Source organism: Pelobates fuscus, chromosome 5 (genome assembly GCF_036172605.1).
Source record: "Pelobates fuscus isolate aPelFus1 chromosome 5, aPelFus1.pri, whole genome shotgun sequence".
NCBI lineage: Eukaryota > Metazoa > Chordata > Amphibia > Anura > Pelobatidae > Pelobates > Pelobates fuscus.
Window position 1 is genome coordinate 346,375,149 of NC_086321.1, and position 27,973 is coordinate 346,403,121.

At 50.3% G+C, this 27,973-nt stretch overlaps 47 non-coding genes across 47 annotated transcripts; all 47 read left to right on the top strand.

The window, feature by feature from the left end:
- The first annotated feature begins 215 nt into the window (after positions 1–215).
- TRNAD-GUC (transfer RNA aspartic acid (anticodon GUC)) lies at positions 216–287 on the top strand. Its single transcript has one exon. It is a non-coding gene; the product is annotated as a tRNA-Asp (tRNA).
- A 97-nt stretch (positions 288–384) lies between these two features.
- TRNAI-AAU (transfer RNA isoleucine (anticodon AAU)) lies at positions 385–458 on the top strand. Its single transcript has one exon. It is a non-coding gene; the product is annotated as a tRNA-Ile (tRNA).
- Positions 459–1,296: 838 nt separating this feature from the next.
- TRNAD-GUC (transfer RNA aspartic acid (anticodon GUC)) lies at positions 1,297–1,368 on the top strand. The gene has a single exon. It is a non-coding gene; the product is annotated as a tRNA-Asp (tRNA).
- A 1,052-nt stretch (positions 1,369–2,420) lies between these two features.
- On the top strand, positions 2,421–2,492 carry TRNAD-GUC (transfer RNA aspartic acid (anticodon GUC)). Its single transcript has one exon. It is a non-coding gene; the product is annotated as a tRNA-Asp (tRNA).
- A 99-nt stretch (positions 2,493–2,591) lies between these two features.
- TRNAI-AAU (transfer RNA isoleucine (anticodon AAU)) lies at positions 2,592–2,665 on the top strand. The gene has a single exon. It is a non-coding gene; the product is annotated as a tRNA-Ile (tRNA).
- Positions 2,666–3,503: 838 nt separating this feature from the next.
- Positions 3,504–3,575, top strand: TRNAD-GUC (transfer RNA aspartic acid (anticodon GUC)). Its single transcript has one exon. It is a non-coding gene; the product is annotated as a tRNA-Asp (tRNA).
- Positions 3,576–4,627: 1,052 nt separating this feature from the next.
- On the top strand, positions 4,628–4,699 carry TRNAD-GUC (transfer RNA aspartic acid (anticodon GUC)). Its single transcript has one exon. It is a non-coding gene; the product is annotated as a tRNA-Asp (tRNA).
- Positions 4,700–4,796: 97 nt separating this feature from the next.
- TRNAI-AAU (transfer RNA isoleucine (anticodon AAU)) lies at positions 4,797–4,870 on the top strand. The gene has a single exon. It is a non-coding gene; the product is annotated as a tRNA-Ile (tRNA).
- Positions 4,871–5,706: 836 nt separating this feature from the next.
- Positions 5,707–5,778, top strand: TRNAD-GUC (transfer RNA aspartic acid (anticodon GUC)). The gene has a single exon. It is a non-coding gene; the product is annotated as a tRNA-Asp (tRNA).
- Positions 5,779–5,877: 99 nt separating this feature from the next.
- TRNAI-AAU (transfer RNA isoleucine (anticodon AAU)) lies at positions 5,878–5,951 on the top strand. Its single transcript has one exon. It is a non-coding gene; the product is annotated as a tRNA-Ile (tRNA).
- A 1,007-nt stretch (positions 5,952–6,958) lies between these two features.
- On the top strand, positions 6,959–7,032 carry TRNAI-AAU (transfer RNA isoleucine (anticodon AAU)). The gene has a single exon. It is a non-coding gene; the product is annotated as a tRNA-Ile (tRNA).
- Positions 7,033–7,869: 837 nt separating this feature from the next.
- Positions 7,870–7,941, top strand: TRNAD-GUC (transfer RNA aspartic acid (anticodon GUC)). Its single transcript has one exon. It is a non-coding gene; the product is annotated as a tRNA-Asp (tRNA).
- Positions 7,942–8,040: 99 nt separating this feature from the next.
- Positions 8,041–8,114, top strand: TRNAI-AAU (transfer RNA isoleucine (anticodon AAU)). Its single transcript has one exon. It is a non-coding gene; the product is annotated as a tRNA-Ile (tRNA).
- Positions 8,115–8,950: 836 nt separating this feature from the next.
- Positions 8,951–9,022, top strand: TRNAD-GUC (transfer RNA aspartic acid (anticodon GUC)). The gene has a single exon. It is a non-coding gene; the product is annotated as a tRNA-Asp (tRNA).
- A 98-nt stretch (positions 9,023–9,120) lies between these two features.
- Positions 9,121–9,194, top strand: TRNAI-AAU (transfer RNA isoleucine (anticodon AAU)). Its single transcript has one exon. It is a non-coding gene; the product is annotated as a tRNA-Ile (tRNA).
- Positions 9,195–10,030: 836 nt separating this feature from the next.
- Positions 10,031–10,102, top strand: TRNAD-GUC (transfer RNA aspartic acid (anticodon GUC)). The gene has a single exon. It is a non-coding gene; the product is annotated as a tRNA-Asp (tRNA).
- Positions 10,103–10,201: 99 nt separating this feature from the next.
- On the top strand, positions 10,202–10,275 carry TRNAI-AAU (transfer RNA isoleucine (anticodon AAU)). The gene has a single exon. It is a non-coding gene; the product is annotated as a tRNA-Ile (tRNA).
- An 836-nt stretch (positions 10,276–11,111) lies between these two features.
- On the top strand, positions 11,112–11,183 carry TRNAD-GUC (transfer RNA aspartic acid (anticodon GUC)). The gene has a single exon. It is a non-coding gene; the product is annotated as a tRNA-Asp (tRNA).
- Positions 11,184–11,282: 99 nt separating this feature from the next.
- On the top strand, positions 11,283–11,356 carry TRNAI-AAU (transfer RNA isoleucine (anticodon AAU)). Its single transcript has one exon. It is a non-coding gene; the product is annotated as a tRNA-Ile (tRNA).
- An 836-nt stretch (positions 11,357–12,192) lies between these two features.
- On the top strand, positions 12,193–12,264 carry TRNAD-GUC (transfer RNA aspartic acid (anticodon GUC)). The gene has a single exon. It is a non-coding gene; the product is annotated as a tRNA-Asp (tRNA).
- A 99-nt stretch (positions 12,265–12,363) lies between these two features.
- Positions 12,364–12,437, top strand: TRNAI-AAU (transfer RNA isoleucine (anticodon AAU)). The gene has a single exon. It is a non-coding gene; the product is annotated as a tRNA-Ile (tRNA).
- An 836-nt stretch (positions 12,438–13,273) lies between these two features.
- On the top strand, positions 13,274–13,345 carry TRNAD-GUC (transfer RNA aspartic acid (anticodon GUC)). Its single transcript has one exon. It is a non-coding gene; the product is annotated as a tRNA-Asp (tRNA).
- A 99-nt stretch (positions 13,346–13,444) lies between these two features.
- On the top strand, positions 13,445–13,518 carry TRNAI-AAU (transfer RNA isoleucine (anticodon AAU)). The gene has a single exon. It is a non-coding gene; the product is annotated as a tRNA-Ile (tRNA).
- Positions 13,519–14,354: 836 nt separating this feature from the next.
- Positions 14,355–14,426, top strand: TRNAD-GUC (transfer RNA aspartic acid (anticodon GUC)). Its single transcript has one exon. It is a non-coding gene; the product is annotated as a tRNA-Asp (tRNA).
- A 99-nt stretch (positions 14,427–14,525) lies between these two features.
- Positions 14,526–14,599, top strand: TRNAI-AAU (transfer RNA isoleucine (anticodon AAU)). Its single transcript has one exon. It is a non-coding gene; the product is annotated as a tRNA-Ile (tRNA).
- An 836-nt stretch (positions 14,600–15,435) lies between these two features.
- Positions 15,436–15,507, top strand: TRNAD-GUC (transfer RNA aspartic acid (anticodon GUC)). The gene has a single exon. It is a non-coding gene; the product is annotated as a tRNA-Asp (tRNA).
- A 99-nt stretch (positions 15,508–15,606) lies between these two features.
- Positions 15,607–15,680, top strand: TRNAI-AAU (transfer RNA isoleucine (anticodon AAU)). Its single transcript has one exon. It is a non-coding gene; the product is annotated as a tRNA-Ile (tRNA).
- An 836-nt stretch (positions 15,681–16,516) lies between these two features.
- Positions 16,517–16,588, top strand: TRNAD-GUC (transfer RNA aspartic acid (anticodon GUC)). Its single transcript has one exon. It is a non-coding gene; the product is annotated as a tRNA-Asp (tRNA).
- Positions 16,589–16,687: 99 nt separating this feature from the next.
- TRNAI-AAU (transfer RNA isoleucine (anticodon AAU)) lies at positions 16,688–16,761 on the top strand. Its single transcript has one exon. It is a non-coding gene; the product is annotated as a tRNA-Ile (tRNA).
- Positions 16,762–17,597: 836 nt separating this feature from the next.
- TRNAD-GUC (transfer RNA aspartic acid (anticodon GUC)) lies at positions 17,598–17,669 on the top strand. Its single transcript has one exon. It is a non-coding gene; the product is annotated as a tRNA-Asp (tRNA).
- A 97-nt stretch (positions 17,670–17,766) lies between these two features.
- On the top strand, positions 17,767–17,840 carry TRNAI-AAU (transfer RNA isoleucine (anticodon AAU)). The gene has a single exon. It is a non-coding gene; the product is annotated as a tRNA-Ile (tRNA).
- Positions 17,841–18,677: 837 nt separating this feature from the next.
- Positions 18,678–18,749, top strand: TRNAD-GUC (transfer RNA aspartic acid (anticodon GUC)). Its single transcript has one exon. It is a non-coding gene; the product is annotated as a tRNA-Asp (tRNA).
- A 996-nt stretch (positions 18,750–19,745) lies between these two features.
- Positions 19,746–19,817, top strand: TRNAD-GUC (transfer RNA aspartic acid (anticodon GUC)). The gene has a single exon. It is a non-coding gene; the product is annotated as a tRNA-Asp (tRNA).
- A 98-nt stretch (positions 19,818–19,915) lies between these two features.
- On the top strand, positions 19,916–19,989 carry TRNAI-AAU (transfer RNA isoleucine (anticodon AAU)). The gene has a single exon. It is a non-coding gene; the product is annotated as a tRNA-Ile (tRNA).
- An 836-nt stretch (positions 19,990–20,825) lies between these two features.
- Positions 20,826–20,897, top strand: TRNAD-GUC (transfer RNA aspartic acid (anticodon GUC)). Its single transcript has one exon. It is a non-coding gene; the product is annotated as a tRNA-Asp (tRNA).
- Positions 20,898–20,996: 99 nt separating this feature from the next.
- TRNAI-AAU (transfer RNA isoleucine (anticodon AAU)) lies at positions 20,997–21,070 on the top strand. The gene has a single exon. It is a non-coding gene; the product is annotated as a tRNA-Ile (tRNA).
- An 836-nt stretch (positions 21,071–21,906) lies between these two features.
- TRNAD-GUC (transfer RNA aspartic acid (anticodon GUC)) lies at positions 21,907–21,978 on the top strand. Its single transcript has one exon. It is a non-coding gene; the product is annotated as a tRNA-Asp (tRNA).
- A 98-nt stretch (positions 21,979–22,076) lies between these two features.
- TRNAI-AAU (transfer RNA isoleucine (anticodon AAU)) lies at positions 22,077–22,150 on the top strand. The gene has a single exon. It is a non-coding gene; the product is annotated as a tRNA-Ile (tRNA).
- Positions 22,151–22,986: 836 nt separating this feature from the next.
- On the top strand, positions 22,987–23,058 carry TRNAD-GUC (transfer RNA aspartic acid (anticodon GUC)). Its single transcript has one exon. It is a non-coding gene; the product is annotated as a tRNA-Asp (tRNA).
- Positions 23,059–23,157: 99 nt separating this feature from the next.
- On the top strand, positions 23,158–23,231 carry TRNAI-AAU (transfer RNA isoleucine (anticodon AAU)). Its single transcript has one exon. It is a non-coding gene; the product is annotated as a tRNA-Ile (tRNA).
- An 836-nt stretch (positions 23,232–24,067) lies between these two features.
- TRNAD-GUC (transfer RNA aspartic acid (anticodon GUC)) lies at positions 24,068–24,139 on the top strand. The gene has a single exon. It is a non-coding gene; the product is annotated as a tRNA-Asp (tRNA).
- A 99-nt stretch (positions 24,140–24,238) lies between these two features.
- Positions 24,239–24,312, top strand: TRNAI-AAU (transfer RNA isoleucine (anticodon AAU)). The gene has a single exon. It is a non-coding gene; the product is annotated as a tRNA-Ile (tRNA).
- An 837-nt stretch (positions 24,313–25,149) lies between these two features.
- TRNAD-GUC (transfer RNA aspartic acid (anticodon GUC)) lies at positions 25,150–25,221 on the top strand. Its single transcript has one exon. It is a non-coding gene; the product is annotated as a tRNA-Asp (tRNA).
- A 1,010-nt stretch (positions 25,222–26,231) lies between these two features.
- On the top strand, positions 26,232–26,303 carry TRNAD-GUC (transfer RNA aspartic acid (anticodon GUC)). The gene has a single exon. It is a non-coding gene; the product is annotated as a tRNA-Asp (tRNA).
- Positions 26,304–26,402: 99 nt separating this feature from the next.
- TRNAI-AAU (transfer RNA isoleucine (anticodon AAU)) lies at positions 26,403–26,476 on the top strand. Its single transcript has one exon. It is a non-coding gene; the product is annotated as a tRNA-Ile (tRNA).
- Positions 26,477–27,312: 836 nt separating this feature from the next.
- Positions 27,313–27,384, top strand: TRNAD-GUC (transfer RNA aspartic acid (anticodon GUC)). Its single transcript has one exon. It is a non-coding gene; the product is annotated as a tRNA-Asp (tRNA).
- A 98-nt stretch (positions 27,385–27,482) lies between these two features.
- On the top strand, positions 27,483–27,556 carry TRNAI-AAU (transfer RNA isoleucine (anticodon AAU)). The gene has a single exon. It is a non-coding gene; the product is annotated as a tRNA-Ile (tRNA).
- The last annotated feature ends 417 nt before the right edge of the window (positions 27,557–27,973 follow it).

The following is a 27,973-nucleotide window of genomic DNA, read 5'->3' on the forward strand; positions in this document are numbered from 1 at the left end:
TGCTTCAGTGGTGACTGGTGAGTATCCCTGCCTATCACGCGGTAGACCGCGGTTACCTAATGGGGAATGCTTCTTTTATTGCCTTTGGCCTCTCCTATAATATGTACAAAGCGCTAAAAGGCTGGCAAGTAGTCTTCTCCAAAGCCCAGTGGCTTTCATCACACATCGCAAATATCCTCGTGACTGCGAGCCGCACGCCGTCACTGCACAGCTCATCCTCGTTAGTATAGTGGTGAGTATCCCCGCCTGTCACGCGGGAGACCGGGGTTCGATTCCCCGACGGGGAGTGCTATTTTTATTTCCTTTGGCCGCCTCCTCTAATATGCACAAGACGTGGGAGCATTCGCTTGTGTGGATCAGCATGAACGCTAGCTCCCCTGCCGTGGCCGGTTAGCTCAGTTGGTTAGAGTGTGGTGCTAATAACGCCAAGGCCGTGGGTTCGATCCCCACACGGGCCAGTTGCTTTTCTCTCCAGCGATTGTTTAAGCTGTCTCAGAATGCAATTTTAGCGGAGGCAATGAAAACAGTAATTAACATTGCTTTTCTCTCCAGTGATCATTTAAGCGTCCAGCCAGCAAAAATCTGTCTCAGACCGCAATTTTAGCGGAGGCAATGAAAACAGTAATTAACAGTAAGATACTCCCACATACAGTAAACAATCCCTCCCCTCTGCCCGTGATATAATTCAGGGAGTTAATGCATTAACTTAATTTCCACGGGCAGAAGAAACACCCCTTTTTATAAAGTCCCATAAGTACCCAGAAACATAACATATCCCCATAAATCTTACATCCCCTGACAGCCCTGATCTGGGTGGACAACATATCCAAAAATCACCCAGATCGGGGAGCAGGGGTTCAGAAATTCTATGGAAGTCATAGTTTTGCCCAGGCGAACGCAGGATTTCATGCCCAAAACAGTTCCACAGAATCGCAGCTAAGTGCCGCTGGGGGACCGGCCGGGAACCGCGAGGTTTTCATGTCAAAAATAGTTCCAGGACGTTCGCGGCTAGGTCCCCCTGAAGCCTATTCGCGGTTTTAGCCCATGCGAACAAGATGGCTGCCACCACGCGTTCGAATGTCGAATGGCGGCCACTTTGACTGTTCGGGAGTTCGAAGAACCAACGTTTAAAGTCCCAATAGGCACAATTAGGGTCTCTCTGCCGCAATAAATTAAAGGGGCCATAGTCACAGGGTAAAAGGCTGGCAAGTAGTCTTCTCCAAAGCCCAGTGGCTTTCATCACACATCGCAAATATCCTCGTGACTGCGAGCCGCACGCCGTCACTGCACAGCTCATCCTCGTTAGTATAGTGGTGAGTATCCCCGCCTGTCACGCGGGAGACCGGGGTTCGATTCCCCGACGGGGAGTGCTATTTTTATTTCCTTTGGCCGCCTCCTCTAATATGCACAAGACGCGGGAGCATTCGCTTGTGTGGATCAGCATGAACGCCCGCCCCCCCTGCCGTGGCCGGTTAGCTCAGTTGGTTACAGCGTGGTGCTAATAACGCCAGCCCCCCTGCCGTGGCCGGTTAGAGCGTGGTGCTAATAAAGCCAAGGCCGTGGGTTCGATCCCCACACGGGCCAGTTGCTTTTCTCTCCAGCGATTGTTTAAGCTGTCTCAGAATGCAATTTTAGCGGAGGCAATGAAAACAGTAATTAACATTGCTTTTCTCTCCAGTGATCATTTAAGCGTCCAGCCGGCAAAAATCTGTCTCAGACCGCAATTTTAGCGGAGGCAATGAAAACAGTAATTAACAGTAAGATACTCCCACATACAGTAAACAATCCCTCCCCTCTGCCCGTGATATAATTCAGGGAGTTAATGCATTAACTTAATTTCCACGGGCAGAAGAAACACCCCTTTTTATAAAGTCCCATAAGTACCCAGAAACATAACATATCCCCATAAATCTTACATCCCCTGACAGCCCTGATCTGGGTGGACAACATATCCAAAAATCACCCAGATCGGACCAGGGGTTCAGAAATTCTATGGAAGTCATAGTTTTGCCCAGGCGAACGCAGGATTTCATGCCCAAAACAGTTCCACAGAATCGCAGCTAAGTGCCGCTGGGGGACCGGCCGGGAACCGCGAGGTTTTCATGTCAAAAATAGTTCCAGGACGTTCGCGGCTAGGTCCCCCTGAAGCCTATTCGCGGTTTTAGCCCATGCGAACAAGATGGCTGCCACCACGCGTTCGAATGTCGAATGGCGGCCACTTTGACTGTTCGGGAGTTCGAAGAACCAACGTTTAAAGTCCCAATAGGCACAATTAGGGTCTCTCTGCCGCAATAAATTAAAGGGGCCATAGTCACAGGGTAAAAGGCTGGCAAGTAGTCTTCTCCAAAGCCCAGTGGCTTTCGTCACATATCGCAAATATCCTCGTGACTGCGAGCCGCACGCCGTCACTGCACAGCTCATCCTCGTTAGTATAGTGGTGAGTATCCCCGCCTGTCACGCGGGAGACCGGGGTTCGATACCCCGACGGGGAGTGCTATTTTTATTTCCTTTGGCCGCCTCCTCTAATATGCACAAGATGCGGGAGCATTCGCTTGTGTGGATCAGCATGAACGCCAGCTCCCCCCTGCCGTGGCCGGTTAGCTCAGTTGGTTAGAGCGTGGTGCTAATAACGCCAAGGCCGTGGGTTCGATCCCCACACGGGCCAGTTGCTTTTCTCTCCAGCGATTGTTTAAGCTGTCTCAGAATGCAATTTTAGCGGAGGCAATGAAAACAGTAATTAACATTGCTTTTCTCTCCAGTGATCATTTAAGCGTCCAGCCAGCAAAAATCTGTCTCAGACCGCAATTTTAGCAGAGGCAATGAAAACAGTAATTAACAGTAAGATACTCCCACATACAGTAAACAATCCCTCCCCTCTGCCCGTGATATAATTCAGGGAGTTAATGCATTAACTTAATTTCCACGGGCAGAAGAAACACCCCTTTTTATAAAGTCCCATAAGTACCCAGAAACATAACATATCCCCATAAATCTTACATCCCCTGACAGCCCTGATCTGGGTGGACAACATATCCAAAAATCACCCAGATCGGGGAGCAGGGGTTCAGAAATTCTATGGAAGTCATAGTTTTGCCCAGGCGAACGCAGGATTTCATGCCCAAAACAGTTCCACAGAATCGCAGCTAAGTGCCGCTGGGGGACCGGCCGGGAACCGCGAGGTTTTCATGTCGAAAATAGTTCCAGGACGTTCGCGGCTAGGTCCCCCTGAAGCCTATTTGCGCTTTTAGCCCATGCGAACAAGATGGCTGCCACCACGCGTTCGAATGTCGAATGGCGGCCACTTTGACTGTTCGGGAGTTCGAAGAACCAATGTTTAAAGTCCCAATAGGCACAATTAGGGTCTCTCTGCCGCAATAAATTAAAGGGGCCATAGTCACAGGGTAAAAGGCTGGCAAGTAGTCTTCTCCAAAGCCCAGTGGCTTTCGTCACATATCGCAAATATCCTCGTGACTGCGAGCCGCACGCCGTCACTGCACAGCTCATCCTCGTTAGTATAGTGGTGAGTATCCCCGCCTGTCACGCGGGAGACCGGGGTTCGATTCCCCGACGGGGAGTGCTATTTTTATTTCCTTTGGCCGCCTCCTCTAATATGCACAAGACGCGGGAGCATTCGCTTGTGTGGATCAGCATGAACGCCCGCCCCCCCTGCCGTGGCCGGTTAGCTCAGTTGGTTACAGCGTGGTGCTAATAACGCCAGCCCCCCTGCCGTGGCCGGTTAGAGCGTGGTGCTAATAAAGCCAAGGCCGTGGGTTCGATCCCCACACGGGCCAGTTGCTTTTCTCTCCAGCGATTGTTTAAGCTGTCTCAGAATGCAATTTTAGCGGAGGCAATGAAAACAGTAATTAACATTGCTTTTCTCTCCAGTGATCATTTAAGCGTCCAGCCGGCAAAAATCTGTCTCAGACCGCAATTTTAGCGGAGGCAATGAAAACAGTAATTAACAGTAAGATACTCCCACATACAGTAAACAATCCCTCCCCTCTGCCCGTGATATAATTCAGGGAGTTAATGCATTAACTTAATTTCCACGGGCAGAAGAAACACCCCTTTTTATAAAGTCCCATAAGTACCCAGAAACATAACATATCCCCATAAATCTTACATACCCTGACAGCCCTGATCTGGGTGGACAACATATCCAAAAATCACCCAGATCGGACCAGGGGTTCAGAAATTCTATGGAAGTCATAGTTTTGCCCAGGCGAACGCAGGATTTCATGCCCAAAACAGTTCCACAGAATCGCAGCTAAGTGCCGCTGGGGGACCGGCCGGGAACCGCGAGGTTTTCATGTCGAAAATAGTTCCAGGACGTTCGCGGCTAGGTCCCCCTGAAGCCTATTCGCGGTTTTAGCCCATGCGAACAAGATGGCTGCCACCACGCGTTCGAATGTCGAATGGCGGCCACTTTGACTGTTCGGGAGTTCGAAGAACCAACGTTTAAAGTCCCAATAGGCACAATTAGGGTCTCTCTGCCGCAATAAATTAAAGGGGCCATAGTCACAGGGTAAAAGGCTGGCAAGTAGTCTTCTCCAAAGCCCAGTGGCTTTCGTCACATATCGCAAATATCCTCGTGACTGCGAGCCGCACGCCGTCACTGCACAGCTCATCCTCGTTAGTATAGTGGTGAGTATCCCCGCCTGTCACGCGGGAGACCGGGGTTCGATTCCCCGACGGGGAGTGCTATTTTTATTTCCTTTGGCCGCCTCCTCTAATATGCACAAGACGCGGGAGCATTCGCTTGTGTGGATCAGCATGAACGCCAGCCCCCCTGCCGTGGCCGGTTAGCTCAGTTGGTTAGAGCGTGGTGCTAATAACGCCAAGGCCGTGGGTTCGATCCCCACACGGGCCAGTTGCTTTTCTCTCCAGCGATTGTTTAAGCTGTCTCAGAATGCAATTTTAGCGGAGGCAATGAAAACAGTAATTAACATTGCTTTTCTCTCCAGTGATCGTTTAAGCGTCCAGCCGGCAAAAATCTGTCTCAGACCGCAATTTTAGCGGAGGCAATGAAAACAGTCATTAACAGTAAGATACTCCCACATACAGTAAACAATCCCTCCCCTCTGCCCGTGATATAATTCAGGGAGTTAATGCATTAACTTAATTTCCACGGGCAGAAGAAACACCCCTTTTTATAAAGTCCCATAAGTACCCAGAAACATAACATATCCCCATAAATCTTACATCCCCTGACAGCCCTGATCTGGGTGGACAACATATCCAAAAATCACCCAGATCGGACCAGGGGTTCAGAAATTCTATGGAAGTCATAGTTTTGCCCAGGCGAACGCAGGATTTCATGCCCAAAACAGTTCCACAGAATCGCAGCTAAGTGCCGCTGGGGGACCGGCCGGGAACCGCGAGGTTTTCATGTCGAAAATAGTTCCAGGACGTTCGCGGCTAGGTCCCCCTGAAGCCTATTCGCGGTTTTAGCCCATGCGAACAAGATGGCTGCCACCACGCGTTCGAATGTCGAATGGCGGCCACTTTGACTGTTCGGGAGTTCGAAGAACCAACGTTTAAAGTCCCAATAGGCACAATTAGGGTCTCTCTGCCGCAATAAATTAAAGGGGCCATAGTCACAGGGTAAAAGGCTGGCAAGTAGTCTTCTCCAAAGCCCAGTGGCTTTCGTCACATATCGCAAATATCCTCGTGACTGCGAGCCGCACGCCGTCACTGCACAGCTCATCCTCGTTAGTATAGTGGTGAGTATCCCCGCCTGTCACGCGGGAGACCGGGGTTCGATTCCCCGACGGGGAGTGCTATTTTTATTTCCTTTGGCCGCCTCCTCTAATATGCACAAGACGCGGGAGCATTCGCTTGTGTGGATCAGCATGAACGCCAGCTCCCCCCTGCCGTGGCCGGTTAGCTCAGTTGGTTAGAGCGTGGTGCTAATAACGCCAAGGCCGTGGGTTCGATCCCCACACGGGCCAGTTGCTTTTCTCTCCAGCGATTGTTTAAGCTGTCTCAGAATGCCATTTTAGCGGAGGCAATGAAAACAGTAATTAACATTGCTTTTCTCTCCAGTGATCGTTTAAGCGTCCAGCCGGCAAAAATCTGTCTCAGACCGCAATTTTAGCGGAGGCAATGAAAACAGTAATTAACAGTAAGATACTCCCACATACAGTAAACAATCCCTCCCCTCTGCCCGTGATATAATTCAGGGAGTTAATGCATTAACTTAATTTCCACGGGCAGAAGAAACACCCCTTTTTATAAAGTCCCATAAGTACCCAGAAACATAACATATCCCCATAAATCTTACATCCCCTGACAGCCCTGATCTGGGTGGACAACATATCCAAAAATCACCCAGATCGGACCAGGGGTTCAGAAATTCTATGGAAGTCATAGTTTTGCCCAGGCGAACGCAGGATTTCATGCCCAAAACAGTTCCACAGAATCGCAGCTAAGTGCCGCTGGGGGACCGGCCGGGAACCGCGAGGTTTTCATGTCGAAAATAGTTCCAGGACGTTCGCGGCTAGGTCCCCCTGAAGCCTATTCGCGGTTTTAGCCCATGCGAACAAGATGGCTGCCACCACGCGTTCGAATGTCGAATGGCGGCCACTTTGACTGTTCGGGAGTTCGAAGAACCAACGTTTAAAGTCCCAATAGGCACAATTAGGGTCTCTCTGCCGCAATAAATTAAAGGGGCCATAGTCACAGGGTAAAAGGCTGGCAAGTAGTCTTCTCCAAAGCCCAGTGGCTTTCGTCACATATCGCAAATATCCTCGTGACTGCGAGCCGCACGCCGTCACTGCACAGCTCATCCTCTTTAGTATAGTGGTGAGTATCCCCGCCTGTCACGCGGGAGACCGGGGTTCGATTCCCCGACGGGGAGTGCTATTTTTATTTCCTTTGGCCGCCTCCTCTAATATGCACAAGACGCGGGAGCATTCGCTTGTGTGGATCAGCATGAACGCCAGCTCCCCCCTGCCGTGGCCGGTTAGCTCAGTTGGTTAGAGCGTGGTGCTAATAACGCCAAGGCCGTGGGTTCGATCCCCACACGGGCCAGTTGCTTTTCTCTCCAGCGATTGTTTAAGCTGTCTCAGAATGCCATTTTAGCGGAGGCAATGAAAAAAAGTAATTAACATTGCTTTTCTCTCCAGTGATCGTTTAAGCGTCCAGCCGGCAAAAATCTGTCTCAGACCGCAATTTTAGCGGAGGCAATGAAAACAGTAATTAACAGTAAGATACTCCCACATACAGTAAACAATCCCTCCCCTCTGCCCGTGATATAATTCAGGGAGTTAATGCATTAACTTAATTTCCACGGGCAGAAGAAACACCCCTTTTTATAAAGTCCCATAAGTACCCAGAAACATAACATATCCCCATAAATCTTACATCCCCTGACAGCCCTGATCTGGGTGGACAACATATCCAAAAATCACCCAGATCGGACCAGGGGTTCAGAAATTCTATGGAAGTCATAGTTTTGCCCAGGCGAACGCAGGATTTCATGCCCAAAACAGTTCCACAGAATCGCAGCTAAGTGCCGCTGGGGGACCGGCCGGGAACCGCGAGGTTTTCATGTCGAAAATAGTTCCAGGACGTTCGCGGCTAGGTCCCCCTGAAGCCTATTCGCGGTTTTAGCCCATGCGAACAAGATGGCTGCCACCACGCGTTCGAATGTCGAATGGCGGCCACTTTGACTGTTCGGGAGTTCGAAGAACCAACGTTTAAAGTCCCAATAGGCACAATTAGGGTCTCTCTGCCGCAATAAATTAAAGGGGCCATAGTCACAGGGTAAAAGGCTGGCAAGTAGTCTTCTCCAAAGCCCAGTGGCTTTCGTCACATATCGCAAATATCCTCGTGACTGCGAGCCGCACGCCGTCACTGCACAGCTCGTCCTCGTTAGTATAGTGGTGAGTATCCCCGCCTGTCACGCGGGAGACCGGGGTTCGATTCCCCGACGGGGAGTGCTATTTTTATTTCCTTTGGCCGCCTCCTCTAATATGCACAAGACGCGGGAGCATTCGCTTGTGTGGATCAGCATGAACGCCAGCTCCCCCCTGCCGTGGCCGGTTAGCTCAGTTGGTTAGAGCGTGGTGCTAATAACGCCAAGGCCGTGGGTTCGATCCCCACACGGGCCAGTTGCTTTTCTCTCCAGCGATTGTTTAAGCTGTCTCAGAATGCCATTTTAGCGGAGGCAATGAAAACAGTAATTAACATTGCTTTTCTCTCCAGTGATCGTTTAAGCGTCCAGCCGGCAAAAATCTGTCTCAGACCGCAATTTTAGCGGAGGCAATGAAAACAGTAATTAACAGTAAGATACTCCCACATACAGTAAACAATCCCTCCCCTCTGCCCGTGATATAATTCAGGGAGTTAATGCATTAACTTAATTTCCACGGGCAGAAGAAACACCCCTTTTTATAAAGTCCCATAAGTACCCAGAAACATAACATATCCCCATAAATCTTACATCCCCTGACAGCCCTGATCTGGGTGGACAACATATCCAAAAATCACCCAGATCGGACCAGGGGTTCAGAAATTCTATGGAAGTCATAGTTTTGCCCAGGCGAACGCAGGATTTCATGCCCAAAACAGTTCCACAGAATCGCAGCTAAGTGCCGCTGGGGGACCGGCCGGGAACCGCGAGATTTTCATGTCGAAAATAGTTCCAGGACGTTCGCGGCTAGGTCCCCCTGAAGCCTATTCGCGGTTTTAGCCCATGCGAACAAGATGGCTGCCACCACGCGTTCGAATGTCGAATGGCAGCCACTTTGACTGTTCGGGAGTTCGAAGAACCAACGTTTAAAGTCCCAATAGGCACAATTAGGGTCTCTCTGCCGCAATAAATTAAAGGGGCCATAGTCACAGGGTAAAAGGCTGGCAAGTAGTCTTCTCCAAAGCCCAGTGGCTTTCGTCACATATCGCAAATATCCTCGTGACTGCGAGCCGCACGCCGTCACTGCACAGCTCGTCCTCGTTAGTATAGTGGTGAGTATCCCCGCCTGTCACGCGGGAGACCGGGGTTCGATTCCCCGACGGGGAGTGCTATTTTTATTTCCTTTGGCCGCCTCCTCTAATATGCACAAGACGCGGGAGCATTCGCTTGTGTGGATCAGCATGAACGCCAGCTCCCCCTGCCGTGGCCGGTTAGCTCAGTTGGTTAGAGCGTGGTGCTAATAACGCCAAGGCCGTGGGTTCGATCCCCACACGGGCCAGTTGCTTTTCTCTCCAGCGATTGTTTAAGCTGTCTCAGAATGCCATTTTAGCGGAGGCAATGAAAACAGTAATTAACATTGCTTTTCTCTCCAGTGATCGTTTAAGCGTCCAGCCGGCAAAAATCTGTCTCAGACCGCAATTTTAGCGGAGGCAATGAAAACAGTAATTAACAGTAAGATACTCCCACATACAGTAAACAATCCCTCCCCTCTGCCCGTGATATAATTCAGGGAGTTAATGCATTAACTTAATTTCCACGGGCAGAAGAAACACCCCTTTTTATAAAGTCCCATAAGTACCCAGAAACATAACATATCCCCATAAATCTTACATCCCCTGACAGCCCTGATCTGGGTGGACAACATATCCAAAAATCACCCAGATCGGACCAGGGGTTCAGAAATTCTATGGAAGTCATAGTTTTGCCCAGGCGAACGCAGGATTTCATGCCCAAAACAGTTCCACAGAATCGCAGCTAAGTGCCGCTGGGGGACCGGCCGGGAACCGCGAGGTTTTCATGTCGAAAATAGTTCCAGGACGTTCGCGGCTAGGTCCCCCTGAAGCCTATTCGCGGTTTTAGCCCATGCGAACAAGATGGCTGCCACCACGCGTTCGAATGTCGAATGGCGGCCACTTTGACTGTTCGGGAGTTCGAAGAACCAACGTTTAAAGTCCCAATAGGCACAATTAGGGTCTCTCTGCCGCAATAAATTAAAGGGGCCATAGTCACAGGGTAAAAGGCTGGCAAGTAGTCTTCTCCAAAGCCCAGTGGCTTTCGTCACATATCGCAAATATCCTCGTGACTGCGAGCCGCACGCCGTCACTGCACAGCTCGTCCTCGTTAGTATAGTGGTGAGTATCCCCGCCTGTCACGCGGGAGACCGGGGTTCGATTCCCCGACGGGGAGTGCTATTTTTATTTCCTTTGGCCGCCTCCTCTAATATGCACAAGACGCGGGAGCATTCGCTTGTGTGGATCAGCATGAACGCCAGCTCCCCCCTGCCGTGGCCGGTTAGCTCAGTTGGTTAGAGCGTGGTGCTAATAACGCCAAGGCCGTGGGTTCGATCCCCACACGGGCCAGTTGCTTTTCTCTCCAGCGATTGTTTAAGCTGTCTCAGAATGCCATTTTAGCGGAGGCAATGAAAACAGTAATTAACATTGCTTTTCTCTCCAGTGATCGTTTAAGCGTCCAGCCGGCAAAAATCTGTCTCAGACCGCAATTTTAGCGGAGGCAATGAAAACAGTAATTAACAGTAAGATACTCCCACATACAGTAAACAATCCCTCCCCTCTGCCCGTGATATAATTCAGGGAGTTAATGCATTAACTTAATTTCCACGGGCAGAAGAAACACCCCTTTTTATAAAGTCCCATAAGTACCCAGAAACATAACACATCCCCGTAAATCTTACATCCCCTGACAGCCCTGATCTGGGTGGACAACATATCCAAAAATCACCCAGATCGGACCAGGGGTTCAGAAATTCTATGGAAGTCATAGTTTTGCCCAGGCGAACGCAGGATTTCATGCCCAAAACAGTTCCACAGAATCGCAGCTAAGTGCCGCTGGGGGACCGGCCGGGAACCGCGAGGTTTTCATGTCGAAAATAGTTCCAGGACGTTCGCGGCTAGGTCCCCCTGAAGCCTATTCGCGGTTTTAGCCCATGCGAACAAGATGGCTGCCACCACGCGTTCGAATGTCGAATGGCGGCCACTTTGACTGTTCGGGAGTTCGAAGAACCAACGTTTAAAGTCCCAATAGGCACAATTAGGGTCTCTCTGCCGCAATAAATTAAAGGGGCCATAGTCACAGGGTAAAAGGCTGGCAAGTAGTCTTCTCCAAAGCCCAGTGGCTTTCGTCACATATCGCAAATATCCTCGTGACTGCGAGCCGCACGCCGTCACTGCACAGCTCATCCTCGTTAGTATAGTGGTGAGTATCCCCGCCTGTCACGCGGGAGACCGGGGTTCGATTCCCCGACGGGGAGTGCTATTTTTATTTCCTTTGGCCGCCTCCTCTAATATGCACAAGACGCGGGAGCATTCGCTTGTGTGGATCAGCATGAACGCCAGCTCCCCCCTGCCGTGGCCGGTTAGCTCAGTTGGTTAGAGCGTGGTGCTAATAACGCCAAGGCCGTGGGTTCGATCCCCACACGGGCCAGTTGCTTTTCTCTCCAGCGATTGTTTAAGCTGTCTCAGAATGCCATTTTAGCGGAGGCAATGAAAACAGTAATTAACATTGCTTTTCTCTCCAGTGATCGTTTAAGCGTCCAGCCGGCAAAAATCTGTCTCAGACCGCAATTTTAGCGGAGGCAATGAAAACAGTAATTAACAGTAAGATACTCCCACACACAGTAAACAATCCCTCCCCTCTGCCCGTGATATAATTCAGGGAGTTAATGCATTAACTTAATTTCCACGGGCAGAAGAAACACCCCTTTTTATAAAGTCCCATAAGTACCCAGAAACATAACACATCCCCGTAAATCTTACATCCCCTGACAGCCCTGATCAGGGTGGACAACATATCCAAAAATCACCCAGATCGGACCAGGGGTTCAGAAATTCTATGGAAGTCATAGTTTTGCCCAGGCGAACGCAGGATTTCATGCCCAAAACAGTTCCACAGAATCGCAGCTAAGTGCCGCTGGGGGACCGGCCGGGAACCGCGAGGTTTTCATGTCGAAAATAGTTCCAGGACGTTCGCGGCTAGGTCCCCCTGAAGCCTATTCGCGGTTTTAGCCCATGCGAACAAGATGGCTGCCACCACGCGTTCGAATGTCGAATGGCGGCCACTTTGACTGTTCGGGAGTTCGAAGAACCAACGTTTAAAGTCCCAATAGGCACAATTAGGGTCTCTCTGCCGCAATAAATTAAAGGGGCCATAGTCACAGGGTAAAAGGCTGGCAAGTAGTCTTCTCCAAAGCCCAGTGGCTTTCGTCACATATCGCAAATATCCTCGTGACTGCGAGCCGCACGCCGTCACTGCACAGCTCATCCTCGTTAGTATAGTGGTGAGTATCCCCGCCTGTCACGCGGGAGACCGGGGTTCGATTCCCCGACGGGGAGTGCTATTTTTATTTCCTTTGGCCGCCTCCTCTAATATGCACAAGACGCGGGAGCATTCGCTTGTGTGGATCAGCATGAACGCCAGCTCCCCCCTGCCGTGGCCGGTTAGCTCAGTTGGTTAGAGCGTGGTGCTAATAACGCCAAGGCCGTGGGTTCGATCCCCACACGGGCCAGTTGCTTTTCTCTCCAGCGATTGTTTAAGCTGTCTCAGAATGCAATTTTAGCGGAGGCAATGAAAACAGTAATTAACATTGCTTTTCTCTCCAGTGATCGTTTAAGCGTCCAGCCGGCAAAAATCTGTCACAGAGCGCAATTTTAGCGGAGGCAATGAAAACAGTAATTAACAGGAAGATACTCCCACATACAGTAAACAATCCCTCCCCTCTGCCCGTGATATAATTCAGGGAGTTAATGCATTAACTTAATTTCCACGGGCAGAAGAAACACCCCTTTTTATAAAGTCCCATAAGTACCCAGAAACATAACACATCCCCGTAAATCTTACATCCCCTGACAGCCCTGATCTGGGTGGACAACATATCCAAAAATCACCCAGATCGGACCAGGGGTTCAGAAATTCTATGGAAGTCATAGTTTTGCCCAGGCGAACGCAGGATTTCATGCCCAAAACAGTTCCACAGAATCGCAGCTAAGTGCCGCTGGGGGACCGGCCGGGAACCGCGAGGTTTTCATGTCGAAAATAGTTCCAGGACGTTCGCGGCTAGGTCCCCCTGAAGCCTATTTGCGGTTTTAGCCCATGCGAACAAGATGGCTGCCACCACGCGTTCGAATGTCGAATGGCGGCCACTTTGACTGTTCGGGAGTTCGAAGAACCAACGTTTAAAGTCCCAATAGGCACAATTAGGGTCTCTCTGCCGCAATAAATTAAAGGGGCCATAGTCACAGGGTAAAAGGCTGGCAAGTAGTCTTCTCCAAAGCCCAGTGGCTTTCGTCACATATCGCAAATATCCTCGTGACTGCGAGCCGCACGCCGTCACTGCACAGCTCATCCTCGTTAGTATAGTGGTGAGTATCCCCGCCTGTCACGCGGGAGACCGGGGTTCGATTCCCCGACGGGGAGTGCTATTTTTATTTCCTTTGGCCGCCTCCTCTAATATGCACAAGACGCGGGAGCATTCGCTTGTGTGGATCAGCATGAACGCCAGCTCCCCCCTGCCGTGGCCGGTTAGCTCAGTTGGTTAGAGCGTGGTGCTAATAACGCCAAGGCCGTGGGTTCGATCCCCACACGGGCCAGTTGCTTTTCTCTCCAGCGATTGTTTAAGCTGTCTCAGAATGCAATTTTAGCGGAGGCAATGAAAACAGTAATTAACATTGCTTTTCTCTCCAGTGATCGTTTAAGCGTCCAGCCGGCAAAAATCTGTCACAGAGCGCAATTTTAGCGGAGGCAATGAAAACAGTAATTAACAGGAAGATACTCCCACATACAGTAAACAATCCCTCCCCTCTGCCCGTGATATAATTCAGGGAGTTAATGCATTAACTTAATTTCCACGGGCAGAAGAAACACCCCTTTTTATAAAGTCCCATAAGTACCCAGAAACATAACACATCCCCGTAAATCTTACATCCCCTGACAGCCCTGATCTGGGTGGACAACATATCCAAAAATCACCCAGATCGGACCAGGGGTTCAGAAATTCTATGGAAGTCATAGTTTTGCCCAGGCGAACGCAGGATTTCATGCCCAAAACAGTTCCACAGAATCGCAGCTAAGTGCCGCTGGGGGACCGGCCGGGAACCGCGAGGTTTTCATGTCGAAAATAGTTCCAGGACGTTCGCGGCTAGGTCCCCCTGAAGCCTATTCGCGGTTTTAGCCCATGCGAACAAGATGGCTGCCACCACGCGTTCGAATGTCGAATGGCGGCCACTTTGACTGTTCGGGAGTTCGAAGAACCAACGTTTAAAGTCCCAATAGGCACAATTAGGGTCTCTCTGCCGCAATAAATTAAAGGGGCCATAGTCACAGGGTAAAAGGCTGGCAAGTAGTCTTCTCCAAAGCCCAGCGGCTTTCGTCACATATCGCAAATATCCTCGTGACTGCGAGCCGCACGCCGTCACTGCACAGCTCATCCTCGTTAGTATAGTGGTGAGTATCCCCGCCTGTCACGCGGGAGACCGGGGTTCGATTCCCCGACGGGGAGTGCTATTTTTATTTCCTTTGGCCGCCTCCTCTAATATGCACAAGACGCGGGAGCATTCGCTTGTGTGGATCAGCATGAACGCCAGCTCCCCCCTGCCGTGGCCGGTTAGCTCAGTTGGTTAGAGCGTGGTGCTAATAACGCCAAGGCCGTGGGTTCGATCCCCACACGGGCCAGTTGCTTTTCTCTCCAGCGATTGTTTAAGCTGTCTCAGAATGCAATTTTAGCGGAGGCAATGAAAACAGTAATTAACATTGCTTTTCTCTCCAGTGATCGTTTAAGCGTCCAGCCGGCAAAAATCTGTCACAGAGCGCAATTTTAGCGGAGGCAATGAAAACAGTAATTAACAGGAAGATACTCCCACATACAGTAAACAATCCCTCCCCTCTGCCCGTGATATAATTCAGGGAGTTAATGCATTAACTTAATTTCCACGGGCAGAAGAAACACCCCTTTTTATAAAGTCCCATAAGTACCCAGAAACATAACACATCCCCGTAAATCTTACATCCCCTGACAGCCCTGATCTGGGTGGACAACATATCCAAAAATCACCCAGATCGGACCAGGGGTTCAGAAATTCTATGGAAGTCATAGTTTTGCCCAGGCGAACGCAGGATTTCATGCCCAAAACAGTTCCACAGAATCGCAGCTAAGTGCCGCTGGGGGACCGGCCGGGAACCGCGAGGTTTTCATGTCGAAAATAGTTCCAGGACGTTCGCGGCTAGGTCCCCCTGAAGCCTATTCGCGGTTTTAGCCCATGCGAACAAGATGGCTGCCACCACGCGTTCGAATGTCGAATGGCGGCCACTTTGACTGTTCGGGAGTTCGAAGAACCAACGTTTAAAGTCCCAATAGGCACAATTAGGGTCTCTCTGCCGCAATAAATTAAAGGGGCCATAGTCACAGGGTAAAAGGCTGGCAAGTAGTCTTCTCCAAAGCCCAGTGGCTTTCGTCACATATCGCAAATATCCTCGTGACTGCGAGCCGCACGCCGTCACTGCACAGCTCATCCTCGTTAGTATAGTGGTGAGTATCCCCGCCTGTCACGCGGGAGACCGGGGTTCGATTCCCCGACGGGGAGTGCTATTTTTATTTCCTTTGGCCGCCTCCTCTAATATGCACAAGACGCGGGAGCATTCGCTTGTGTGGATCAGCATGAACGCCAGCTCCCCCCTGCCGTGGCCGGTTAGCTCAGTTGGTTAGAGCGTGGTGCTAATAACGCCAAGGCCGTGGGTTCGATCCCCACACGGGCCAGTTGCTTTTCTCTCCAGCGATTGTTTAAGCTGTCTCAGAATGCAATTTTAGCGGAGGCAATGAAAACAGTAATTAACATTGCTTTTCTCTCCAGTGATCGTTTAAGCGTCCAGCCGGCAAAAATCTGTCTCAGACCGCAATTTTAGCGGAGGCAATGAAAACAGTAATTAACAGTAAGATACTCCCACATACAGTAAACAATCCCTCCCCTCTGCCCGTGATATAATTCAGGGAGTTAATGCATTAACTTAATTTCCACGGGCAGAAGAAACACCCCTTTTTATAAAGTCCCATAAGTACCCAGAAACATAACACATCCCCGTAAATCTTACATCCCCTGACAGCCCTGATCTGGGTGGACAACATATCCAAAAATCACCCAGATCGGACCAGGGGTTCAGAAATTCTATGGAAGTCATAGTTTTGCCCAGGCGAACGCAGGATTTCATGCCCAAAACAGTTCCACAGAATCGCAGCTAAGTGCCGCTGGGGGACCGGCCGGGAACCGCGAGGTTTTCATGTCGAAAATAGTTCCAGGACGTTCGCGGCTAGGTCCCCCTGAAGCCTATTCGCGGTTTTAGCCCATGCGAACAAGATGGCTGCCACCACGCGTTCGAATGTCGAATGGCGGCCACTTTGACTGTTCGGGAGTTCGAAGAACCAACGTTTAAAGTCCCAATAGGCACAATTAGGGTCTCTCTGCCGCAATAAATTAAAGGGGCCATAGTCACAGGGTAAAAGGCTGGCAAGTAGTCTTCTCCAAAGCCCAGTGGCTTTCGTCACATATCGCAAATATCCTCGTGACTGCGAGCCGCACGCCGTCACTGCACAGCTCATCCTCGTTAGTATAGTGGTGAGTATCCCCGCCTGTCACGCGGGAGACCGGGGTTCGATTCCCCGACGGGGAGTGCTATTTTTATTTCCTTTGGCCGCCTCCTCTAATATGCACAAGACGCGGGAGCATTCGCTTGTGTGGATCAGCATGAACGCCAGCTCCCCCCTGCCGTGGCCGGTTAGCTCAGTTGGTTAGAGCGTGGTGCTAATAACGCCAAGGCCGTGGGTTCGATCCCCACACGGGCCAGTTGCTTTTCTCTCCAGCGATTGTTTAAGCTGTCTCAGAATGCAATTTTAGCGGAGGCAATGAAAACAGTAATTAACATTGCTTTTCTCTCCAGTGATCGTTTAAGCGTCCAGCCGGCAAAAATCTGTCTCAGACCGCAATTTTAGCGGAGGCAATGAAAACAGTAATTAACAGTAAGATACTCCCACATACAGTAAACAATCCCTCCCCTCTGCCCGTGATATAATTCAGGGAGTTAATGCATTAACTTAATTTCCACGGGCAGAAGAAACACCCCTTTTTATAAAGTCCCATAAGTACCCAGAAACATAACACATCCCCGTAAATCTTACATCCCCTGACAGCCCTGATCTGGGTGGACAACATATCCAAAAATCACCCAGATCGGACCAGGGGTTCAGAAATTCTATGGAAGTCATAGTTTTGCCCAGGCGAACGCAGGATTTCATGCCCAAAACAGTTCCACAGAATCGCAGCTAAGTGCCGCTGGGGGACCGGCCGGGAACCGCGAGGTTTTCATGTCGAAAATAGTTCCAGGACGTTCGCGGCTAGGTCCCCCTGAAGCCTATTCGCGGTTTTAGCCCATGCGAACAAGATGGCTGCCACCACGCGTTCGAATGTCGAATGGCGGCCACTTTGACTGTTCGGGAGTTCGAAGAACCAACGTTTAAAGTCCCAATAGGCACAATTAGGGTCTCTCTGCCGCAATAAATTAAAGGGGCCATAGTCACAGGGTAAAAGGCTGGCAAGTAGTCTTCTCCAAAGCCCAGTGGCTTTCGTCACATATCGCAAATATCCTCGTGACTGCGAGCCGCACGCCGTCACTGCACAGCTCATCCTCGTTAGTATAGTGGTGAGTATCCCCGCCTGTCACGCGGGAGACCGGGGTTCGATTCCCCGACGGGGAGTGCTATTTTTATTTCCTTTGGCCGCCTCCTCTAATATGCACAAGACGCGGGAGCATTCGCTTGTGTGGATCAGCATGAACGCCAGCTCCCCTGCCGTGGCCGGTTAGCTCAGTTGGTTAGAGCGTGGTGCTAATAACGCCAAGGCCGTGGGTTCGATCCCCACACGGGCCAGTTGCTTTTCTCTCCAGCGATTGTTTAAGCTGTCTCAGAATGCAATTTTAGCGGAGGCAATGAAAAAAAGTAATTAACATTGCTTTTCTCTCCAGTGATCGTTTAAGCGTCCAGCCGGCAAAAATCTGTCTCAGACCGCAATTTTAGCGGAGGCAATGAAAACAGTAATTAACAGTAAGATACTCCCACATACAGTAAACAATCCCTCCCCTCTGCCCGTGATATAATTCAGGGAGTTAATGCATTAACTTAATTTCCACGGGCAGAAGAAACACCCCTTTTTATAAAGTCCCATAAGTACCCAGAAACATAACACATCCCCGTAAATCTTACATCCCCTGACAGCCCTGATCTGGGTGGACAACATATCCAAAAATCACCCAGATCGGACCAGGGGTTCAGAAATTCTATGGAAGTCATAGTTTTGCCCAGGCGAACGCAGGATTTCATGCCCAAAACAGTTCCACAGAATCGCAGCTAAGTGCCGCTGGGGGACCGGCCGGGAACCGCGAGGTTTTCATGTCGAAAATAGTTCCAGGACGTTCGCGGCTAGGTCCCCCTGAAGCCTATTCGCGGTTTTAGCCCATGCGAACAAGATGGCTGCCACCACGCGTTCGAATGTCGAATGGCGGCCACTTTGACTGTTCGGGAGTTCGAAGAACCAACGTTTAAAGTCCCAATAGGCACAATTAGGGTCTCTCTGCCGCAATAAATTAAAGGGGCCATAGTCACAGGGTAAAAGGCTGGCAAGTAGTCTTCTCCAAAGCCCAGTGGCTTTCGTCACATATCGCAAATATCCTCGTGACTGCGAGCCGCACGCCGTCACTGCACAGCTCATCCTCGTTAGTATAGTGGTGAGTATCCCCGCCTGTCACGCGGGAGACCGGGGTTCGATTCCCCGACGGGGAGTGCTATTTTTATTTCCTTTGGCCGCCTCCTCTAATATGCACAAGACGCGGGAGCATTCGCTTGTGTGGATCAGCATCAACGCCAGCTCCCCCCTGCCGTGGCCGGTTAGAGCGTGGTGCTAATAACGCCAAGGCCGTGGGTTCGATCCTCACACGGGCCAGTTGCTTTTCTCTCCAGCGATTGTTTAAGCTGTCTCAGAATGCAATTTTAGCGGAGGCAATGAAAACAGTAATTAACATTGCTTTTCTCTCCAGTGATCGTTTAAGCGTCCAGCCGGCAAAAATCTGTCACAGAGCGCAATTTTAGCGGAGGCAATGAAAACAGTAATTAACAGGAAGATACTCCCACATACAGTAAACAATCCCTCCCCTCTGCCCGTGATATAATTCAGGGAGTTAATGCATTAACTTAATTTCCACGGGCAGAAGAAACACCCCTTTTTATAAAGTCCCATAAGTACCCAGAAACATAACACATCCCCGTAAATCTTACATCCCCTGACAGCCCTGATCTGGGTGGACAACATATCCAAAAATCACCCAGATCGGACCAGGGGTTCAGAAATTCTATGGAAGTCATAGTTTTGCCCAGGCGAACGCAGGATTTCATGCCCAAAACAGTTCCACAGAATCGCAGCTAAGTGCCGCTGGGGGACCGGCCGGGAACCGCGAGGTTTTCATGTCGAAAATAGTTCCAGGACGTTCGCGGCTAGGTCCCCCTGAAGCCTATTCGCGGTTTTAGCCCATGCGAACAAGATGGCTGCCACCACGCGTTCGAATGTCGAATGGCGGCCACTTTGACTGTTCGGGAGTTCGAAGAACCAACGTTTAAAGTCCCAATAGGCACAATTAGGGTCTCTCTGCCGCAATAAATTAAAGGGGCCATAGTCACAGGGTAAAAGGCTGGCAAGTAGTCTTCTCCAAAGCCCAGTGGCTTTCGTCACATATCGCAAATATCCTCGTGACTGCGAGCCGCACGCCGTCACTGCACAGCTCATCCTCGTTAGTATAGTGGTGAGTATCCCCGCCTGTCACGCGGGAGACCGGGGTTCGATTCCCCGACGGGGAGTGCTATTTTTATTTCCTTTGGCCGCCTCCTCTAATATGCACAAGACGCGGGAGCATTCGCTTGTGTGGATCAGCATGAACGCCAGCTCCCCCTGCCGTGGCCGGTTAGCTCAGTTGGTTAGAGCGTGGTGCTAATAACGCCAAGGCTGTGGGTTCGATCCCCACACGGGCCAGTTGCTTTTCTCTCCAGCGATTGTTTAAGCTGTCTCAGAATGCAATTTTAGCGGAGGCAATGAAAACAGTAATTAACATTGCTTTTCTCTCCAGTGATCGTTTAAGCGTCCAGCCGGCAAAAATCTGTCTCAGACCGCAATTTTAGCGGAGGCAATGAAAACAGTAATTAACAGTAAGATACTCCCACATACAGTAAACAATCCCTCCCCTCTGCCCGTGATATAATTCAGGGAGTTAATGCATTAACTTAATTTCCACGGGCAGAAGAAACACCCCTTTTTATAAAGTCCCATAAGTACCCAGAAACATAACACATCCCCGTAAATCTTACATCCCCTGACAGCCCTGATCTGGGTGGACAACATATCCAAAAATCACCCAGATCGGACCAGGGGTTCAGAAATTCTATGGAAGTCATAGTTTTGCCCAGGCGAACGCAGGATTTCATGCCCAAAACAGTTCCACAGAATCGCAGCTAAGTGCCGCTGGGGGACCGGCCGGGAACCGCGAGGTTTTCATGTCGAAAATAGTTCCAGGACGTTCGCGGCTAGGTCCCCCTGAAGCCTATTCGCGGTTTTAGCCCATGCGAACAAGATGGCTGCCACCACGCGTTCGAATGTCGAATGGCGGCCACTTTGACTGTTCGGGAGTTCGAAGAACCAACGTTTAAAGTCCCAATAGGCACAATTAGGGTCTCTCTGCCGCAATAAATTAAAGGGGCCATAGTCACAGGGTAAAAGGCTGGCAAGTAGTCTTCTCCAAAGCCCAGTGGCTTTCGTCACATATCGCAAATATCCTCGTGACTGCGAGCCGCACGCCGTCACTGCACAGCTCATCCTCGTTAGTATAGTGGTGAGTATCCCCGCCTGTCACGCGGGAGACCGGGGTTCGATTCCCCGACGGGGAGTGCTATTTTTATTTCCTTTGGCCGCCTCCTCTAATATGCACAAGACGCGGGAGCATTCGCTTGTGTGGATCAGCATGAACGCCAGCTCCCCCCTGCCGTGGCCGGTTAGCTCAGTTGGTTAGAGCGTGGTGCTAATAACGCCAAGGCCGTGGGTTCGATCCCCACACGGGCCAGTTGCTTTTCTCTCCAGCGATTGTTTAAGCTGTCTCAGAATGCAATTTTAGCGGAGGCAATGAAAACAGTAATTAACATTGCTTTTCTCTCCAGTGATCGTTTAAGCGTCCAGCCGGCAAAAATCTGTCACAGAGCGCAATTTTAGCGGAGGCAATGAAAACAGTAATTAACAGTAAGATACTCCCACATACAGTAAACAATCCCTCCCCTCTGCCCGTGATATAATTCAGGGAGTTAATGCATTAACTTAATTTCCACGGGCAGAAGAAACACCCCTTTTTATAAAGTCCCATAAGTACCCAGAAACATAACACATCCCCGTAAATCTTACATCCCCTGACAGCCCTGATCTGGGTGGACAACATATCCAAAAATCACCCAGATCGGACCAGGGGTTCAGAAATTCTATGGAAGTCATAGTTTTGCCCAGGCGAACGCAGGATTTCATGCCCAAAACAGTTCCACAGAATCGCAGCTAAGTGCCGCTGGGGGAACGGCCGGGAACCGCGAGGTTTTCATGTCGAAAATAGTTCCAGGACGTTCGCGGCTAGGTCCCCCTGAAGCCTATTCGCGGTTTTAGCCCATGCGAACAAGATGGCTGCCACCACGCGTTCGAATGTCGAATGGCGGCCACTTTGACTGTTCGGGAGTTCGAAGAACCAACGTTTAAAGTCCCAATAGGCACAATTAGGGTCTCTCTGCCGCAATAAATTAAAGGGGCCATAGTCACAGGGTAAAAGGCTGGCAAGTAGTCTTCTCCAAAGCCCAGTGGCTTTCGTCACATATCGCAAATATCCTCGTGACTGCGAGCCGCACGCCGTCACTGCACAGCTCATCCTCGTTAGTATAGTGGTGAGTATCCCCGCCTGTCACGCGGGAGACCGGGGTTCGATTCCCCGACGGGGAGTGCTATTTTTATTTCCTTTGGCCGCCTCCTCTAATATGCACAAGACGCGGGAGCATTCGCTTGTGTGGATCAGCATGAACGCCAGCTCCCCCTGCCGTGGCCGGTTAGCTCAGTTGGTTAGAGCGTGGTGCTAATAACGCCAAGGCCGTGGGTTCGATCCCCACACGGGCTAGTTGCTTTTCTCTCCAGCGATTGTTTAAGCTGTCTCAGAATGCAATTTTAGCGGAGGCAATGAAAACAGTAATTAACATTGCTTTTCTCTCCAGTGATCGTTTAAGCGTCCAGCCGGCAAAAATCTGTCTCAGACCGCAATTTTAGCGGAGGCAATGAAAACAGTAATTAACAGTAAGATACTCCCACATACAGTAAACAATCCCTCCCCTCTGCCCGTGATATAATTCAGGGAGTTAATGCATTAACTTAATTTCCACGGGCAGAAGAAACACCCCTTTTTATAAAGTCCCATAAGTACCCAGAAACATAACACATCCCCGTAAATCTTACATCCCCTGACAGCCCTGATCTGGGTGGACAACATATCCAAAAATCACCCAGATCGGACCAGGGGTTCAGAAATTCTATGGAAGTCATAGTTTTGCCCAGGCGAACGCAGGATTTCATGCCCAAAACAGTTCCACAGAATCGCAGCTAAGTGCCGCTGGGGGACCGGCCGGGAACCGCGAGGTTTTCATGTCGAAAATAGTTCCAGGACGTTCGCGGCTAGGTCCCCCTGAAGCCTATTCGCGGTTTTAGCCCATGCGAACAAGATGGCTGCCACCACGCGTTCGAATGTCGAATGGCGGCCACTTTGACTGTTCGGGAGTTCGAAGAACCAACGTTTAAAGTCCCAATAGGCACAATTAGGGTCTCTCTGCCGCAATAAATTAAAGGGGCCATAGTCACAGGGTAAAAGGCTGGCAAGTAGTCTTCTCCAAAGCCCAGTGGCTTTCGTCACATATCGCAAATATCCTCGTGACTGCGAGCCGCACGCCGTCACTGCACAGCTCATCCTCGTTAGTATAGTGGTGAGTATCCCCGCCTGTCACGCGGGAGACCGGGGTTCGATTCCCCGACGGGGAGTGCTATTTTTATTTCCTTTGGCCGCCTCCTCTAATATGCACAAGACGCGGGAGCATTCGCTTGTGTGGATCAGCATGAACGCCAGCTCCCCCCTGCCGTGGCCGGTTAGCTCAGTTGGTTAGAGCGTGGTGCTAATAACGCCAAGGCCGTGGGTTCGATCCCCACACGGGCCAGTTGCTTTTCTCTCCAGCGATTGTTTAAGCTGTCTCAGAATGCAATTTTAGCGGAGGCAATGAAAACAGTAATTAACATTGCTTTTCTCTCCAGTGATCGTTTAAGCGTCCAGCCGGCAAAAATCTGTCTCAGACCGCAATTTTAGCGGAGGCAATGAAAACAGTAATTAACAGTAAGATACTCCCACATACAGTAAACAATCCCTCCCCTCTGCCCGTGATATAATTCAGGGAGTTAATGCATTAACTTAATTTCCACGGGCAGAAGAAACACCCCTTTTTATAAAGTCCCATAAGTACCCAGAAACATAACACATCCCCGTAAATCTTACATCCCCTGACAGCCCTGATCTGGGTGGACAACATATCCAAAAATCACCCAGATCGGACCAGGGGTTCAGAAATTCTATGGAAGTCATAGTTTTGCCCAGGCGAACGCAGGATTTCATGCCCAAAACAGTTCCACAGAATCGCAGCTAAGTGCCGCTGGGGGACCGGCCGGGAACCGCGAGGTTTTCATGTCGAAAATAGTTCCAGGACGTTCGCGGCTAGGTCCCCCTGAAGCCTATTCGCGGTTTTAGCCCATGCGAACAAGATGGCTGCCACCACGCGTTCGAATGTCGAATGGCGGCCACTTTGACTGTTCGGGAGTTCGAAGAACCAACGTTTAAAGTCCCAATAGGCACAATTAGGGTCTCTCTGCCGCAATAAATTAAAGGGGCCATAGTCACAGGGTAAAAGGCTGGCAAGTAGTCTTCTCCAAAGCCCAGTGGCTTTCGTCACATATCGCAAATATCCTCGTGACTGCGAGCCGCACGCCGTCACTGCACAGCTCATCCTCGTTAGTATAGTGGTGAGTATCCCCGCCTGTCACGCGGGAGACCGGGGTTCGATTCCCCGACGGGGAGTGCTATTTTTATTTCCTTTGGCCGCCTCCTCTAATATGCACAAGACGCGGGAGCATTCGCTTGTGTGGATCAGCATGAACGCCAGCTCCCCCCTGCCGTGGCCGGTTAGCTCAGTTGGTTAGAGCGTGGTGCTAATAACGCCAAGGCCGTGGGTTCGATCCCCACACGGGCCAGTTGCTTTTCTCTCCAGCGATTGTTTAAGTTGTCTCAGAATGCAATTTTAGCGGAGGCAATGAAAAAAAGTAATTAACATTGCTTTTCTCTCCAGTGATCGTTTAAGCGTCCAGCCGGCAAAAATCTGTCTCAGACCGCAATTTTAGCGGAGGCAATGAAAACAGTAATTAACAGTAAGATACTCCCACATACAGTAAACAATCCCTCCCCTCTGCCCGTGATATAATTCAGGGAGTTAATGCATTAACTTAATTTCCACGGGCAGAAGAAACACCCCTTTTTATAAAGTCCCATAAGTACCCAGAAACATAACACATCCCCGTAAATCTTACATCCCCTGACAGCCCTGATCTGGGTGGACAACATATCCAAAAATCACCCAGATCGGACCAGGGGTTCAGAAATTCTATGGAAGTCATAGTTTTGCCCAGGCGAACGCAGGATTTCATGCCCAAAACAGTTCCACAGAATCGCAGCTAAGTGCCGCTGGGGGACCGGCCGGGAACCGCGAGGTTTTCATGTCGAAAATAGTTCCAGGACGTTCGCGGCTAGGTCCCCCTGAAGCCTATTCGCGGTTTTAGCCCATGCGAACAAGATGGCTGCCACCACGCGTTCGAATGTCGAATGGCGGCCACTTTGACTGTTCGGGAGTTCGAAGAACCAACGTTTAAAGTCCCAATAGGCACAATTAGGGTCTCTCTGCCGCAATAAATTAAAGGGGCCATAGTCACAGGGTAAAAGGCTGGCAAGTAGTCTTCTCCAAAGCCCAGTGGCTTTCGTCACATATCGCAAATATCCTCGTGACTGCGAGCCGCACGCCGTCACTGCACAGCTCATCCTCTTTAGTATAGTGGTGAGTATCCCCGCCTGTCACGCGGGAGACCGGGGTTCGATTCCCCGACGGGGAGTGCTATTTTTATTTCCTTTGGCCGCCTCCTCTAATATGCACAAGACGCGGGAGCATTCGCTTGTGTGGATCAGCATGAACGCCAGCTCCCCCCTGCCGTGGCCGGTTAGCTCAGTTGGTTAGAGCGTGGTGCTAATAACGCCAAGGCCGTGGGTTCGATCCTCACACGGGCCAGTTGCTTTTCTCTCCAGCGATTGTTTAAGCTGTCTCAGAATGCAATTTTAGCGGAGGCAATGAAAAAAAGTAATTAACATTGCTTTTCTCTCCAGTGATCGTTTAAGCGTCCAGCCGGCAAAAATCTGTCTCAGACCGCAATTTTAGCGGAGTCAATGAAAACAGTAATTAACAGTAAGATACTCCCACATACAGTAAACAATCCCTCCCCTCTGCCCGTGATATAATTCAGGGAGTTAATGCATTAACTTAATTTCCACGGGCAGAAGAAACACCCCTTTTTATAAAGTCCCATAAGTACCCAGAAACATAACACATCCCCGTAAATCTTACATCCCCTGACAGCCCTGATCTGGGTGGACAACATATCCAAAAATCACCCAGATCGGACCAGGGGTTCAGAAATTCTATGGAAGTCATAGTTTTGCCCAGGCGAACGCAGGATTTCATGCCCAAAACAGTTCCACAGAATCGCAGCTAAGTGCCGCTGGGGGACCGGCCGGGAACCGCGAGGTTTTCATGTCGAAAATAGTTCCAGGACGTTCGCGGCTAGGTCCCCCTGAAGCCTATTCGCGGTTTTAGCCCATGCGAACAAGATGGCTGCCACCACGCGTTCGAATGTCGAATGGCGGCCACTTTGACTGTTCGGGAGTTCGAAGAACCAACGTTTAAAGTCCCAATAGGCACAATTAGGGTCTCTCTGCCGCAATAAATTAAAGGGGCCATAGTCACAGGGTAAAAGGCTGGCAAGTAGTCTTCTCCAAAGCCCAGTGGCTTTCGTCACATATCGCAAATATCCTCGTGACTGCGAGCCGCACGCCGTCACTGCACAGCTCATCCTCGTTAGTATAGTGGTGAGTATCCCCGCCTGTCACGCGGGAGACCGGGGTTCGATTCCCCGACGGGGAGTGCTATTTTTATTTCCTTTGGCCGCCTCCTCTAATATGCACAAGACGCGGGAGCATTCGCTTGTGTGGATCAGCATGAACGCCAGCTCCCCCCTGCCGTGGCCGGTTAGCTCAGTTGGTTAGAGCGTGGTGCTAATAACGCCAAGGCCGTGGGTTCGATCCCCACACGGGCCAGTTGCTTTTCTCTCCAGCGATTGTTTAAGCTGTCTCAGAATGCAATTTTAGCGGAGGCAATGAAAACAGTAATTAACATTGCTTTTCTCTCCAGTGATCGTTTAAGCGTCCAGCCGGCAAAAATCTGTCACAGAGCGCAATTTTAGCGGAGGCAATGAAAACAGTAATTAACAGTAAGATACTCCCACATACAGTAAACAATCCCTCCCCTCTGCCCGTGATATAATTCAGGGAGTTAATGCATTAACTTAATTTCCACGGGCAGAAGAAACACCCCTTTTTATAAAGTCCCATAAGTACCCAGAAACATAACACATCCCCGTAAATCTTACATCCCCTGACAGCCCTGATCTGGGTGGACAACATATCCAAAAATCACCCAGATCGGACCAGGGGTTCAGAAATTCTATGGAAGTCATAGTTTTGCCCAGGCGAACGCAGGATTTCATGCCCAAAACAGTTCCACAGAATCGCAGCTAAGTGCCGCTGGGGGACCGGCCGGGAACCGCGAGGTTTTCATGTCGAAAATAGTTCCAGGACGTTCGCGGCTAGGTCCCCCTGAAGCCTATTCGCGGTTTTAGCCCATGCGAACAAGATGGCTGCCACCACGCGTTCGAATGTCGAATGGCGGCCACTTTGACTGTTCGGGAGTTCGAAGAACCAACGTTTAAAGTCCCAATAGGCACAATTAGGGTCTCTCTGCCGCAATAAATTAAAGGGGCCATAGTCACAGGGTAAAAGGCTGGCAAGTAGTCTTCTCCAAAGCCCAGTGGCTTTCGTCACATATCGCAAATATCCTCGTGACTGCGAGCCGCACGCCGTCACTGCACAGCTCATCCTCGTTAGTATAGTGGTGAGTATCCCCGCCTGTCACGCGGGAGACCGGGGTTCGATTCCCCGACGGGGAGTGCTATTTTTATTTCCTTTGGCCGCCTCCTCTAATATGCACAAGACGCGGGAGCATTCGCTTGTGTGGATCAGCATGAACGCCAGCTCCCCCTGCCGTGGCCGGTTAGCTCAGTTGGTTAGAGCGTGGTGCTAATAACGCCAAGGCCGTGGGTTCGATCCCCACACGGGCCAGTTGCTTTTCTCTCCAGCGATTGTTTAAGCTGTCTCAGAATGCAATTTTAGCGGAGGCAATGAAAACAGTAATTAACATTGCTTTTCTCTCCAGTGATCGTTTAAGCGTCCAGCCGGCAAAAATCTGTCTCAGACCGCAATTTTAGCGGAGGCAATGAAAACAGTAATTAACAGTAAGATACTCCCACATACAGTAAACAATCCCTCCCCTCTGCCCGTGATATAATTCAGGGAGTTAATGCATTAACTTAATTTCCACGGGCAGAAGAAACACCCCTTTTTATAAAGTCCCATAAGTACCCAGAAACATAACACATCCCCGTAAATCTTACATCCCCTGACAGCCCTGATCTGGGTGGACAACATATCCAAAAATCACCCAGATCGGACCAGGGGTTCATAAATTCTATGGAAGTC